Here is a 15,969-nt window from a genome sequence, read left to right on the forward strand (position 1 = left end):
CGCCCTAACTTGGCAGAGGAAGACGGCTACGGAGGCGGCGGAGTGAACATTTCCGCGGCCGGTGCGAGTATGACGGCGACGAGGTCGAGGCAGTGAAGCTCTTCCTCACCGGCGACGATGAAGTAGCGGCAGCGCTAGGTTTTGAGAAGCTTGAGCTGGAGAGTGAATGAGCGGAGTAAAAGAGGTGAGGAAGGGGAAGGGGGTATTTATAGCCACGGTGAAAAACAGCTCGCGCGAAGATTTAGGACGAACGTGCCCCTGACCCTTCTCATTCGCTCAACATGTGTCACCCACGTACTGAAAAGTGGAGATCGTGTTAGATCGTGGGTGAATAGATAAGTTTATCGTGGGAAGCGGAATGGTTTGAGCGGCAAAATCAAAAATTTTGGATAAGATAAGTTTTAACGTTCCGTTCACAATTTCTTCAGCTGTCAAAAACATAGTGAACTTTGAACGAGTTTCAAATAGAACGCACATGAAGAATTTGTGAATAGACTGGGTTGAGTATAGCATAGAGGGGAAGGGTCCGATCACATTCACTTAGCAGAATAAGCAACTTGAAGAAATAGCAATAAGTGAATGCTGTATAGGACATAAACTCATATATATATATTTAGTCATTGAGGAAAAACAACGGAAAGAGTGAAGATTTTGCAAAGTTGAAGAATTTGAACAACTGAGGAATTTCAAAATTGAGGAAAAAATCAAATTGAAGATTTTCAACTTTTGGTGGTGGCGTGACCCACCGTATAAGAATGATGATTTCAGACACCGCGTACAATTGTCGTAGGGCTCTAAGAATCGAATTCTTCGTTAATTTCTTCACACTTAGAGTGTTCTTCTTCATTGATTGAAGAAAAACGTTTCTTCATGTGTTGCACATCGAAGTCATCAATTTGCATAAGTGTTAGGATGAGTGTCCTTTTCAAAGAACATTCGAAGATTCTAAGATATTTAGCTCACACCGCAACTTGCTAAATCTCTTCTCATCCAAGGGCTTTGTGAAGATATCGGCTAGCTGTTCTTCAGTCTTCACATGCTCGATAGAAATGTCGCCCTTCAACACATGATCACGAAGAAAATGATGACGAATCTGAATGTGCTTTGTCTTCGAGTGCTGAACTGGGTTATGAGCAATCTTGATAGCACTCTCATTGCCACAGTAGAGTGGCACATTCTTCACGTTGACGCCATAGTCCTTGAGAGTTTGCTTCTTCCATAGCAGTTGAGCACAGCAAGAACCAGCAGCAATGTACTCAACTTCAGCAGTAGACAGTGATACGCAGTTCTGTTTCTTCGAGGACCAATAGACCAAGGATCGTCCGAGGAAATGACATGTACCAGATGTTGACTTGCGGTCCACACGATCACCAGCATAGTCAGAGTCAGAATATCCAATGAGATCAAAAGCTGAGCCCTTGGGGTACCATAATCCTAGTGTTGGTGTGTGAGCTAGATATCGAAGAATACGCTTCACAACCTTATGGTGTGATTCCTTTGGTGCAGCTTGAAATCGGGCACACATGCAAACACTAAGCATTATATCTGGCCTAGATGCACATAAGTACAATAAAGAACCAATCATGGAGCGGTATACCTTATGATCAAAGTCAATACCATTTTCATCAGTGCATAGATGGCCATTTGTGGGCATAGGGATTTTGACGCCTTTGCAATCTTGCATGTCGAATTTCCTCACAACATCCTTGAGGTATTTCTCCTGAGATATGAATATGCCATTGCGCTGTTGACGAATTTGAAGACCTAAGAAGAATTTCAACTCTCCCATCATAGACATTTGATATTCCTCACTCATCATGTAGGCAAATTCATCACTATAACGTTGGTCAGTACAGCCAAAGATAATATCATCAACATATATTTGGCACACAAACAGTTCACCATCATAAGATTTAGTGAAGAGAGTAGGATCGAGTGAACCGGGTGTGAAGCCATTCTTCGTGAGGAATTCTGTCAAAGTATCATCCCACGCCCGAGGGGCCTGCTTGAGGCCATAGAGGGCCTTATTGAGTCTGAAGACTTTGTCAGGATGCTTTGGATCTTCAAAACCTGGGGGTTGAGCAACATATACTTCTTCCTCAAGCTTACCATTGAGGAATGCACTTTTCACATCCATTTGATATAAAATGATATCATGATGGTTAGCATAAGCAAGTAATATGTGAATAGCCTCAAGTCTAGTAACATGTGCAAAAGTTTCATCGAAATCAATTCCTTCAAGCTGTGTGTATCCTTGAGCTACAAGACGTGCCTTATTCCTCACCACAAGGCCATTTTCATCTTGCTTGTTGCGGTAGATCCACTTTGTGCCAATGATATTGTGCTTGCGAGGATCTGGACGTTTGACCAGTTCCCATACGTTGTTGAGCTCGAACTGATGTAATTCTTCTTGCATGTCCTGAATCCATTCAGGCTCCAGAAATGCTTCATCTACCTTAGTGGGCTCTGTGATAGAGACAAAAGCATAGTGCCCACAAAAGTTAGATAGATGTGAAGCTTTTGAGCGTGTGAGAGGACCTGGTGCTTTGATGTCATCAATGATCTTTTCAACTTGCACTTCTTTTGCAACGCGAGGATGAACTGGTTGTCGTCGAGGAATTTGATCAGCATTTTCCTCGGCACCATTTTCTTCAGCACCATTTTCTTCAGGTGCATTAGCTCGTCGTTCTTCACGTTCTGGAATGAATTCTTCAGCAGATTCTTCGGTTGGAACGACATCCTCAGTAGCCTTGAACTGGATAGATTCCTCAGGTGTTGGTTCATCTATCACAGAAGGTAGGTGCTCTCTTTGCGAGCCATTAGTTTCATCGAACCGCATATCTACAGTTTCAACAACCTTGTGAAGAACGTTGTTGAAGACTCTGTAGGTGTGCGAGTCCTTTCCATAACCAAGCATAAAACCCTCATGTGCTTTCGGTGCAAATTTAGAGTGGTGATGAGGATCTCTAATCCAGCATTTAGCACCAAAGACTTTGAAATAACTCACATTGGGTTTCTTGTCAGTGAGGAGTTCATAGGCAGTCTTCTTGAAGAATTTGTGAAGATATACTCTGTTGATGATGTGGCATGCAGTATCAATTGCCTCAATCCAAAAGCGAGGAGGCGTTTTGTATTCATCAAGCATAGTGCGTGCCATCTCAACGAGAGTCCTATTCTTGCGCTCCACGACGCCATTCTGCTGAGTAGTATAAGGTGCAGATAGCTCATGAGTAATACCAAGTTCATCAAGATAGTCATCAAGACCAGAATTCTTGAACTCAGTTCCATTGTCACTTCTAATGTGCTTGATCTTCACACCAAAGTTGGTTGAAGCCCTCGAAGAAAATCGTTTGAAGACTTCCTGCACTTCATGTTTGAAAGTAATGATGTGTACCCATGTATAGCGAGAGTAATCATCAACAATGACAAAGCCAGATAGAGATGCTTCATTAGTTAATGCTGAGTAATGATTTGGACCAAAGAGGTACATGTGAAGCAATTCAAATGGACGAGATGTGGTCATGATAGTCTTCGCGGGATGCTTGGCCTTGGTCATCTTTCCAGCTTCGCAGGCACCACACAAGTGATCCTTGAGGAATTTGACATTCTCAATGCCAATGACATGCTTCTTCTTCGCTAGTGTGTGCAAGTTCCTCATGCCTGCATGACCAAGTCGTCGATGCCATAGCCAACCTTCTGAAGCTTTTGCAAGTAAGCACACGGCTGGTTGTGGTCCTGTAGAGAAATCAACAATATACAAGTCTCCTCTCCTAAAGCCTTCGAAGACTTTGGAATGGTCAGCTTCCATAATCACAACACAACGATACTTGCCAAAGATAACAACCATATCAAGATCACAAAGCATTGAGACAGACATGAGGTTGAATCCTAAGGACTCGACAAGCATGACTTTGTCCATGTGTCGATCCTTTGAGATCGCAACCTTACCTAGGCCCAATACCTTGCTTTTGCCTTTATCAGCATAGGTGATATGCGATGGAGATAGGGGAGCGTCCATCAATAGATTCTTGTCACCAGTCATGTGATTTGTACATCCACTATCGAGTACCCACTCATGTGCTTTGGGGTGATCATCCTGCAGATGAATTAGTGCGACTTACGATCTCATATACTTCATTAGTGAAGAATATGACATCAATTCATCAGATCAATTTCATCAGCAACAGAACATATAAAGCAGTATGAGGACGTGAGAAATGAAGATTCATTTCTTCGTGATTAGCCTGCGTCCTATCAGGCATTTTCAGGTCTCCAGCAAATTCTTCAGACGTTTTAGCACGTCTGGAGACCTGACCCTGCATAAGAGATTAGTTCCTTTTCTTCACCACCCACATCTATAGGGGTGGCAAAGAGTTCATCACTCTGCGAACTCCATAAGAGAAAGGTGGCATAGAAGCCAGTCCATTTCGTTTCACATATGATGAGTTAGGGTAGGCATATGAATAAGCAGAGAAATTCTTCGAGGGCTTATGAACATAATGGTTAGAAGAGTAATGATCTTATTCATAGCCCTTAGCTCTTCCCTGCGAAATAGAGTTGTTTGCACGATGATGTTCATATGAGGACTTTGATCCTTTTGAGGAATTTGATCCTCGTGAAGAATTAGGTCTGTATGAGGACTTGGATCCATATAAAGAATTTGATCTGGGGTTCCTTTTCTTCACAGGTGGTGTCATGATGACATTCACCTGAAGACTTTCAAGGCACCTTTTGGGAACCCAGATTTTCTTCATAGGGGAACCGTTCCTGCAGTTAGTGCCAACATATCTAGCAAATACTTCACCAGAATGAGGAGATTCACATGTAAAGCCAGATAAATTAGATGGATCAACTGGAGGTCCCTTTGTAGCAACCCATGAGGTTTTGGGGTACTGCTCAGGCTTCCAATATATACCCTCTTTCCTAGGCTTCCTGTTGAGGATCTGCTTTTTAAGCACATCACAAAGAGTCTGATGCCCTTTGAGGCTTTTGTACATGCCTGTCATGTACAATTTCTTCAGCCCTGCATCGTCAGTGATACTAGCAATGTCCTCAGATGAGGAATTAGTGATAGCAGAGACAGTTGAAGAATTTGTAACAGTTGAAGCATTTGAACATTCAGGTGAAGAATTAGCAGATTCACGTTCAATGCACTTCAAACATGGAGGAATAAATTCTTCCTGAGCAGCGCTGATTTGTTGAGCAAGTAATGAATCACGCTCCTTCTGAAGATCTTGATAACTCTCTCTTAGCTTCTCAAGATCTTGCTTTCTTTGAAGAAATTGATAAGAAAGCTTCTCATGATCAGTTAAGAGAGTGTTATGATGACTCTGAAGATTATCGAACTTGGACTGAAGTCTCTGAAGATTTTCAGTCAAAGTTTGAGTGCGATCCATTTCTTCACCCAACATATCATCACTTTTGTCTAGCATGTTTTGAATCTTTTCCAAGGCCTCTTGTTGTTTAGTGGCAATACAAACAAGCTTGGTATAACTAGGTTCACAATCATCATCAGATTCATCATCACTATACTCGGATGAGGAACATTCGGTTACCTTGGCACCTTTTGCCATGAGGCATAGTGAAGAAGATGATGGTTCAGGTTCGAAAGTCATCGTTTTCAGTGATTCCTTGAAATCCTCAAACCAGGGATCTTGACGAGTTCGATGACCTTCATAGACGTCAAAGATGCGGTCCCAGATAAGCTTTGCATTGCAAAGATGCATAATGCGCCTGAATTCATCTCTGGATAGGCAGGAACAAATGATATCCTTTGCCATGATGTCAAGTCGAGTGAACTTGCGAATATCATCAGTGTCCGCCGTCTTGCATAGATCGGTAAGACTAATCTCAGTGACGGTCCAAAGCTCGCTGTTCATAGCCATGAGGCGCTTCCTCATCATGGCCTTCCACTTGGGATAATCATGACCGTCAAAGACGGGACATGTCACTTTCTTCATACCTGCGGTCGACATAACTAAAAATCCAGGCGGTTAAACCAAAATCACACAGAACAAGGGAGTACCTTGCTCTGATACCAATTGAAAGTGCGTTATATCGACTAGAGGGGGGTGAATAGGCGATTTTTATGAATTCTTCACTGAGGAATTTGTGGGTGAGGAAATTCCTAACTGAAGAACTATTTGCAGCGGAATAAGTACTCAGAAGCGATCATAACAGAGCATAAGCATGTTCATCATGATGAAATGAAAGTAAAATACAGAGTACGGAATGCGTAAACACAGGATACACAAGATGAAGACAAACAGACTGAAGAAATTGAACTGAGGAAATTGAGAAAGTCTTCAGTCAAAGTCTTCAAACACAGATATGACACATACACAGTACTGTGATGAGGAAATGAAAGAGTTGAGGAAAATAGAACCAGTAGCTTGGTGAAGACAATGATTTGGTAGACCAGTTCCAACTGTTGTCTCAGTTGTACATCTGGTTAGGGCGGCTAGGTATTGAAACCTGAGGACACACAGTCCCGGACACCTAGTCAAGGACACGCAGTCCAAGACACTCGGTCCTCACCGTATTCCCCTTGAGCTAAGGTCACACCGACCTCGCCCAATCACTCATGGTAAATCTTCAGGTGACTTCCAAACCTTCACAAACTTGGTCACACGGCGATCCACAATTCCTCTTGGATGCTCAGACCATGACGCCTAACCGTCTGGAAGAAGCACAGTCTTCAAAGGTAACAAGCGTCAGATCCACGCAGGATCAATCTCTTCAGTGATGCTCAATCACTTTGGGTTTGTAGGTGTTTGGGTTTTGGTTTTTCCTCACTTGATGATTTTCACTCAAAGTCCTCAGAGGATGGGTTGCTCTCAATTGACAAGTGTTAGTTTCTTCCGGAGCAGCTAACCAGCTAGTGGTTGTAGGGGGTGGCTATTTATAGCCTAGGGAGCAACCGGACATGATAAGCCATAAATGCCCATCAATGATATGACCGTTAGGTGGATAAGATATTTTGGGACAGCTGGCGCATAGCACAGCAACGGTTGGAAATTTGACTATGAAATTCCTCAGGGCTATCATGTTCCTCACAGTGTAGGCAATCCGCACTGGCGAATTCCTAACTCCTAAGTCAGAACAAATTCCTCAGAGGCTAGAAGAACTTCGTCTCTGTCACTGAAGAAAATGACTGAACTGTATGAGATTTCCAATGGCTTCACTCGAAGGGATTGGTAGGTGTAGGATTTTGAGTTGAGCATCACTTGGAAATTTTTCCTTAGTATTTCCTCGACCCCCTTTAACAGTACGGTGTTTCCTATGACTCAAGAAAGAGAAAAACAAAACTATGAAAACAAAAAGTCTTCAAGCTTCATAATCCTCGCATGAATATCAAGTCTTCACGGTCACACCAATTTCTTCACTTTCAAAGTCTTCATGAAAGTCTTCAGGAATACCAAAATCTTCAGTCGAAGATATTCATTTTTAGGGGTCGACATTTCCTGTAAATATCTAATTCCTCATAGACTTATAGATCTGTGTACACTCACAAACGCATTAGTCCCTTAACCTATAAGTCTTCAATACACCAAAATCACTAAGGGGCACTAGATGCACTTACAGAAATAGAAACAGGTTGTGTTCAGATTAAACGAACATAGCAACTACTAGCTCAATAATGTTGGTCTCATGATCTTGGGCACACTGGACATTGCATGATATGTTTTTAATATACGCGAGAAAACTTGACTGGCAATTATTCCTGATAAAACTTGCGGATGATGGTGAAAGCAAAAGTAAAAATACCTTGATTAGAGGCTCTTGCATCTCTCATAGATCCCCAATCTTGAATTTTGCTCCTAATAAGAATGAATTGCAAACTAGAAAAATAAGACATCGATCAGGTGTTGATCAATATTTAATTTCTAGGTTCACGTGCATAGAACAACAAAATATGAAAGGGAATAGTGCCACTTAATTTGGAAGAATCTTATTCAATTTCTTGAAATTGAGTGATACCTCAACCACCTGCTTTAACCTCTATGTTGCACTGATGATGTTCATTTAATTCTTCCCAAAACCTAAGATAATGAAAGAGACTAAAATAAGAAGGTATGGACAAACAAGTTAGCGAACAGACTGTTATTGTACTGCATAGTAAGACTATCAAAAAATCATAAGGAAATAGAATGTAACACTACTAGGGAAAGGGGTGACCCCAAACAGAGGATAGTTGTTACTTGATGCTTCAGTAAATTAGTACAGAAGTTCAGAACAACAATGTAAGGAGTGACATCCATTCATCTATGCAATGTACTGATAATTTCCAGAGCAACGCAATATCTACAGGTCATCGCACCGAGGCACTTGCATCCACCTTGTACAACTAAGAGCTACAATCAACTAGTTCCGACAATGTACAAATATACTATTTTAATTGATTGTGTGCAACTCGGCAAGATTTCACACCTTCTCCAGCAGGAACCAATTGTGTTCTTGCACTGCAATTGTTCAATCTTTAATATAAGAAAGAAAACAAAATACAACTTAAGGGAGAAGGAAGAACACTGTGAGCTTAAATATGAGGAATACACAAGAATTGTTAAGTACTAGATAATAAGACAGTAAGAAATTCCAAGAAGCAAGTAGTAAAAGGAGTAACTAAATTAAGATGACATATAGTATGGCCTATGATAGGAGCCCATGAGCATATCTTTGTCTTGTTAATAGTTATAACAGAGCACTCATATCTTGAGCATAGTTGTTGGTAATAGGCATTTCCTGGTACAGTTTCATTGTCAATACTCTGAAATATAATGTCTAGGTATGATTCAGATGTTCTTGAGCATACTGAAGATAGCATGATCTTGCGAGATAGAAAACTTGAATCAAAATTAATCAATACATGAATTTGGAGACAGGTAGGGAAATAATAGTATGTACCATACCATGTCAAGGGCAGAGGATATTACACCTCTCTTTTAGTTGGATCATGAACCATAAATCCTACTCCTGTTCTGGATGAACTGTAACTAGGAAAAGGATATACCAAATAGGTGTTCATAAGTATCAAAGTGGGGAATGGTACATACTACTTGGAAGAAAAATATGAGACTATTTCTTGCCGTCGAGTGAATATCAGCTTCTTGCACAGTTCCTCGTATTTCCAATGCAGCAGCTCAGTGCTTCCTGAATGACAACATATTTAAAGCAGGTAAAATCAAAATGTATGGACAGAAAAAATAGAGATTGAATTATTATGGTGTTGTACAGTAAGTCAATGAAAAAAACACTGAAATAGAAATAAAATTATCATTTAGGCTGAAACAACAATAAGTTTGAGAACTAAAAGTATCCCACCCATTTGTACAGTTGTATCCAACCCATTTGTACTAAAAGTTTGAGAACTAATTGAAACTCCCCAAGTATCCCACCCATTCTTAGTAAAATTTCAGATCCTGTGGATATGTATTGTTGAATCCATACTAATTTAAGTAACAATAAAGCAACAATAAATGGTTGCAATTTCCTCAAAGACATAGCTGAAATCCAGAACGAGATTTGAGATCCAAGGAGCTGCACCAGTTTTGGTGATTATTATGCATCCAAACCATAGTTCTGTAGATCAGATCTGAGGTCAAATTTGGGAATTCCTAGAGCTGCACCAGATTTGGGGATCCGGAGATGCAATCAACAGGAAACAACCAAGATTTGAAATTTAGGTCACGTACCTCAATGACGCCGGTGAACTGCTCGAGTTGGGGTGGATTCTCAACGGTGGCGTCGATGGTGGCGTGGTCCGAGCAGGGCCGTGGTGGAGGAGCAGGCCAGGCATTGGTGTCGCAGGGTGATGTCCAGAACGGAGATGGGACAACGTCGTGTCCCAATAGCAGAGAAGCCATGGATGGTGGTGGCCGGCGGGTACAGATCCATAACATAGAGCAGGCTGAGGCGCTCAGGTGACCTTGGAAGGCATGGATGGTGGTCGAAGGCCTCGAAGGAAGGGAGGGATTGGGTGGCGGAGAAGGAAGGGATAAGATTTGGGGTGTTGGATTTGGGCGTCGATGACGGGCGAGAAAAGAGGGCCATGGCGGGGCGTAGTTTCCAGAAGCGCGGGCCTGAATTTTTTTCACGCCCTAATGTTTCGCAGGTGGGCCGAAACTTGTATTCCTATCGGTCCTTACTCAGCCCACACAAATATTGGACATATCCCTGGCGTGCAGGAGGCGACCGACAGCCCAATTCTTTTTCCTGTGGGCTAGTTGCGGGCCCGACAGTAAAATTAGTCGACCCACAGAAATATTACAGTTTCTGGTAGTGATGTACTGGCCGAGAAGTAATGGCTGAAATACCAGTACCGTATACGTACCTGATATAGTCCAGCCGGCAAGCACGCTTATATATATGAATACGTGCACACAACCAGCCAGCCGGCAAGTTGCCCACGTACTAAACACATGCATCGGCGTCAAATCTTGGTGCAGCTAACGTGTGTGCACACGTTCAGGTCGTCCGTGCTGTACGCCGGACTGCTGCAGTATGCTTATTAGCTCTTCGGCCAAAAGATGACCGAAGAGTGGTCTTCGGCCTGAGCAAAGCCGAAAACAGCTCTTCGGCCTAGTTGCGCCTATCTTCGGCCATTAGGAGACAAAAAGCCTACTTCGGCCTAGTGCTGACCGAAAAATTGGTCTTCGGCTTAAAAGAGGCCGACGGGGTCATAGTTTTGCAAATAACACTTTAGGTCATATAGTTTCCGAATTTGCTATAAAAAGAATTTTTTCCAAACTATGACATTTTTATAGCAAATTCGGAAACTGTATGACCTAATGTGTTATTTGCAAAACTATGACCCCGTCGGCCTCTTTTAGGCCGAAGACCAACTTTTCGATCAGCACTAGGCCGAAGTAGGCTCTTCGATCTCCTAATGGCCAAAAACAGGCGCAGCTGAAGAGCTGTTTTCGGCTCTGCTCTGGCCTAAGACCATTCTTCGGTCATCTTTTGGTCGAAGAGCGCCTGGCCAGCGATCGATGCATGCGTAGCGTACATATGATGCTAGACTGATGCATCCAAGGGCTGATCGGTATTGCATGTAGTTCATGCGTGGCTAATGCATGCATCTGGACCGAGATAGCAATGCATGCATCAGGACTTGGTGCATACATACTAGGACACACGCATGCCGCCAACGTGCGCACATGTACTGGCCGAGAAGTAATGGCTGAAATACCCGCCAACGTGCGCACATGTACTGGCCGAGAAGTAATGGCTGAAATACCAGTACAGTATACGTACCCGATATAGTCCAGCCGGCAAGCACGCGTATATATTTGAATACGTGCACACAACCAGCCAGCCGGCGAGTTGCCCACGTACTAAACACATGCATCGACATCGAATCTCGGCGCAGCTAACGTGTGCACACACGTTCAGGTCGTCTGTGCTGTACGCTGGACTGCTGCAGTATGCTTATGAGCTCTTCGGCCAAAAGATGGCCGAAGAGTGGTCTTCGGCCTAAGCAAAGCCGACAACAGCTCTTCGGCCTAGCGCCGCCTATCTTCGGCCATTAGGAGACCGAAAAGCCTTCTTGGGCATGGTGCTGACCGAAAAGTTGGTCTTGGGTCTATAAGAGGACGACGAGGTCATAGTTTTGCAAATAACACTCTAGGTCAGATAGTTTCTGAATTTGCTATAAAAAGGTATTTTTTTTGAAACTATGACATTCTTTATAGCAAATTCGGAAACTGTATGAGCTAATGTGTTATTTGCAAAACTATGACCCCGTCGGCCTCTTTTACGCCGAAGACCAACTTTTCGGACAGCACTAAGCCGAAGTAGGCTCTTCGGTCTCCTAATGGCCGAAAACAGGCGTAGCTGAAGAGCTATTTTTGGCTTTGCTCTGGCAGAAGAGCATTCTTCGGTCATCTTTTGGCGGAAGAGCGCCTGGCCAGCGATCGATGAATGTGTAGCGTACATATGATGCTACACTGATGCATCGAAGGGCTGATCGGTATTGCATATGGGTCATGTGTGGCTAATGCATGCATCTGGACCAAGATAGCAATGCATGCATCTGGACCAAGATAGCAATGCATGCATCAAGATTTGGTGCATACGTACTAGCACACACGCATGCCGCCAACGTGCGCACATCTACTGACCGAGAAGTAATGGCTGAAATACAAGTACAGTATACGTACCCGATATAGTTCGCCCGGCGAGCACGCGTATACATATGAATACGTGCACACAACCAGCCAGCCGGCTAGTTGCCCATCTACTAAACACCTGCATCGGCATCAAATCTCGGTGCAGCTAACGTGTGTGCACACGTTCAGGTCGTCCGTGCCGTACGCCAGACTGCTGCAGTATGCTTATGAGCTTTTGGCCAAAAGATGGCCGAAGAGTGGTCATCGGCCTGAGCAAAGCCGAAAATAGCTCTTCGGCCTAGCTGCGCCTATCTTCGACCATTAGGAGACCGAAAAGTGTAATACGGCATAGTGCTGACCGAAAAGTTGGTCTTCGGCCTGAAAGAGGCCGACGGGGTCATAGTTTTGCAAATAACACATTAGGCCATATAGTTTCTGAATTTGCTATAAAAATGTCATAGTTTCAAAAAAATTCTGTAAGTTGGTCTTCGGCTTTAAAGAGGCCGACGGCGTCATAGTTTTGCAAATAACACATTAGGTCATACAGTTTCCGAATTTGCTATAAAAAATGTCATAGTTTCAAACAAAATCGCAAATAGTTACATTTTTTATGGGAAATTCGGAAATTGTATGACCTAATGTGACATTTTTGTAGCAAATTCGGAAACTGTATGACCTAATGAATTATTTGCAAAACTATGACGCCGTCGCCTTCTTTTAGGGCGAAGACCAACTTTTCGGTCAGCACTAGGCCGAAGTAGGCTCTTCGGTCTCCTAATGGCCGAAAACAGGCGCAGCTGAAGAGCTGTTGTTGGCTTTGCTCTGGCCGAAAACCATTCTTCGGTCATCTTTTGGCCGAAGAGCGCCTGGCCGGCGATCGATGCATGCGTAGCGTACATATCATGCTAGACTGATGCATCGAAGGGATGATCGGTATTGCATGTGGTTCATGGGTGACTAATGCATGCGTCTAGACCGAGATAGCAATGCATGCATCAGGACTTGGTGCATACGTACTAGCATACACGCATGCCGCCAACGTGTGCACATGTACTGGCCGAGAAGTAATGGCTAAAATACCAGTACAGTATACGTACCCGATATAGTCCAGCCGGCAAGCACGTGTATATATATATGAATACGTGCACACAACCAGCCAGCCGGCGAGTTGCCCACGTACTAAATACATGCATTGGCCTCAAATCTCGGTGTAGCTAACGTGTGTGCACACATTCAGGTCGTCCGTGCAATATGCTTATGAGCTCTTCGGCCAAAAGATGCCGAAGAGTGGTCTTCGGCCCGAGCAAAGCCGAAAACAGCTCTTCGGCCTAGCTGCACCTATCTTTGTCTATTAGGAGACCGAAAAGCCTACTTCATCCTAGTGCTGACCGAAATGTTGGTCTTCGGCTTAAAAGAAGCCGACGGGGTCATAGTTTTGCAAATAACACTTTAGGTCATATAGTTTCCGAATTTGCTATAAAAAATATCATAGTTTAAAAAAAATTGTAGACATTTTTATAGCAAATTCGGAAACTGTATGACCTAATGTCTTATTTGCTAAACTATGACCATGTCGGCCTCTTTTGGGACAAAGACCAACTTTTCGGTCAGCACTAGGCCGAAGTAGGCTCTTGGGTCTCCTAATGGCCGAAAACAGGCGCAGCTGAAGAGCTGTTCTCAGCTTTGCTCTGGCCGAAGACCATTCTTCGGTCATCTTTTGGCCAAAGAACGCTTGGTCGGCGATCGATGCATGCGTAGTGTACATATGATGCTAGACAGATGCATCGAAGGGCTGATCGGTATTGCATGTGGTTCATGCGTGGCAAATGCATGCATCTGGACCGAGATAGCAATGCATGCATCAGGACTTGGCGCATATGTACTAGCACGCACGCATGCCGCCAACGTGAACACATGTACTGGCCGGGAAGTAATGGATGAAATACCAGTACAGTATACGTACCCGATATAGTCCAGCCGGCAAGCACGCGTATATATATGAATACGTGCACACAACCAGCCAACCGGCGAGTTGGCCACGTACTAAACACATGCATCGACATCAAATCTCGGTGCAGCTAACGTGTGTGCACACGTTCAGGTCGTCCGTGCCGTACGTTGGACTGCTGCAGTATGCTTATGAGCTCTTCGGCCAAAAGATGACCGAAGAGTGGTCTTCGGCCTGAGCAAAGCCGAAAACAGCTCTTCGGCCTAGATGCGCCTATCTTCGGCCATTAGGGGACCGAAAAGCCTACTTCGGCCTAGTGTTGACCGAAAAGTTCATCTTCAGCTTAAAAGAGGCAGACGGGGTCATAGTTTTGCAAATAACACTTTAGGTCATATAGTTTCTGTTGACACCAAATTTTGGCACGGTCAAGAACTTATTTAAGATTGCCTCAAATGGAGAAGTGATATACATGAAAGGGTTTTGTATTGTTGATATGAACATCTTTGAAGTTTGGGTCATCGCCGTCCGATTTCATCTCGAAGGCCGAAACTATGCTCAAAGTACTAAAATCTTATATTCAGAGTACAGTTTGGCCTATTAAGGCCCCAAGACGACCTCAAATGGAAAAATGATCAACATGGGTTGTCTTCTTCTTGTGGAACGATCGATTTTGATATAAAAATTGTCCAAATCCGAGTTTGTATGCAAAAGTTAGAGAAATCGGACTGCAGCCCTGTCATGAGGCGAGATGTGGCGCGCCCCACCAGACACATGTCTGATGGGTAGCGCGAGGGAATAGCCTGTTTTGCCCAACAGATTTGACCCTCAAGATGACCTCTGATCAAAAATCGTTCAGCATAAAAGTTGTTCGTCTCGTCGAAACGGTCAAGATTGCTTTTGGGCTCGTTTCCATCCGAGAGAGTTTACCACTACAAAAAATACCCGCAAGGTGCAGCCAGTTTAAACCGAACAGTTTTGGAAAGTTTGGACAAAACCAATCCGAATTTGACTAGGGTTTTGGACGTGAATCCAAGCCTTTTCCTTGCACGGGAAGTCCAGCCGCCTCTTATATATCTAAGGGGTGACGGCCCATTGACAACACACAATCGAACAAATCATTTACCATTTTTTACCCTTTACCTTTATCTCTCTCCCTTGTTCTGCTTCTTTCTCGTTCTTCGTCTGTTCTTCTTCATTGCAGGGCGGCGAACCTCGAGGCCCTAGGGGCAATCAGGTCGAGCTAGGGCAGCCCATAGCTGACGGGGTCCCTCCCGGGCCTGTGGGGTTTCGGGTCTACAAAAGCGCCCGCCGGATTGCTTGCGTACCGCGCTTCCGGACGGGTCTCATTCGACGTGAGTTGCGGTGTGCATCACCCTCTGTGTTGGGGGTACACGGTGACGTGTTTGTGTGTGAACACACTTTTTGGCGACTCCGCTGGGGACGAAGCTTTGAACGGTCTCCAGCCCGTTCTTGCTACGAAGAGAGCGTCATCTAGGGTTTGCAATCTACAATGGTAATATGAATACCCAATTCACTTATGTAGATGAAAATAATGCATATGTTGTTGCTAGATCGTTTAATCAGCATAATGTGTCGGCTAGCCCTAGTTTTATCAATCAAACATCTAGTTATGCGCAACAGCCGATTCAGAATAATCTTCATGCTTCAACTTCATATAATTTTAGCAACATGCAACATATGTATTCCAACTCCCATGCATCGGCAACCCCAGAAATTTATATGCCGATGAACAACATGATGAGTTCGGTTAATCAAGTTGAAACACATCATGTAGGAACTTTCAATAGCATGCAACAAAGTGTTTCACCTTTTTATTCATCGGCAACTAATTTGCAACATGTTAATCTAAACATGTCGGTGGATAGGGGAATTGGCCATGCTACTACTAGTTAT

At 43.7% G+C, this 15,969-nt stretch overlaps 1 long non-coding RNA gene across 1 annotated transcript; it reads right to left on the bottom strand.

Moving 5' to 3' along the window:
- Window positions 1-6,778: 6,778 nt before the first annotated feature.
- On the bottom strand, window positions 6,779-9,519 carry LOC120969632 (uncharacterized). Its single transcript, XR_005763958.3, has 2 exons — window positions 7,981-9,519; window positions 6,779-7,841 (listed from the first exon to the last, which is right to left on the bottom strand). It is a non-coding gene; the product is annotated as an uncharacterized lncRNA (long non-coding RNA).
- Between the last annotated feature and the right edge of the window lie 6,450 nt (window positions 9,520-15,969).

The sequence above is a fragment of the Aegilops tauschii genome, chromosome 7, assembly GCF_002575655.3.
Source record: "Aegilops tauschii subsp. strangulata cultivar AL8/78 chromosome 7, Aet v6.0, whole genome shotgun sequence".
In the NCBI taxonomy this organism is placed as follows: domain Eukaryota; kingdom Viridiplantae; phylum Streptophyta; class Magnoliopsida; order Poales; family Poaceae; genus Aegilops; species Aegilops tauschii.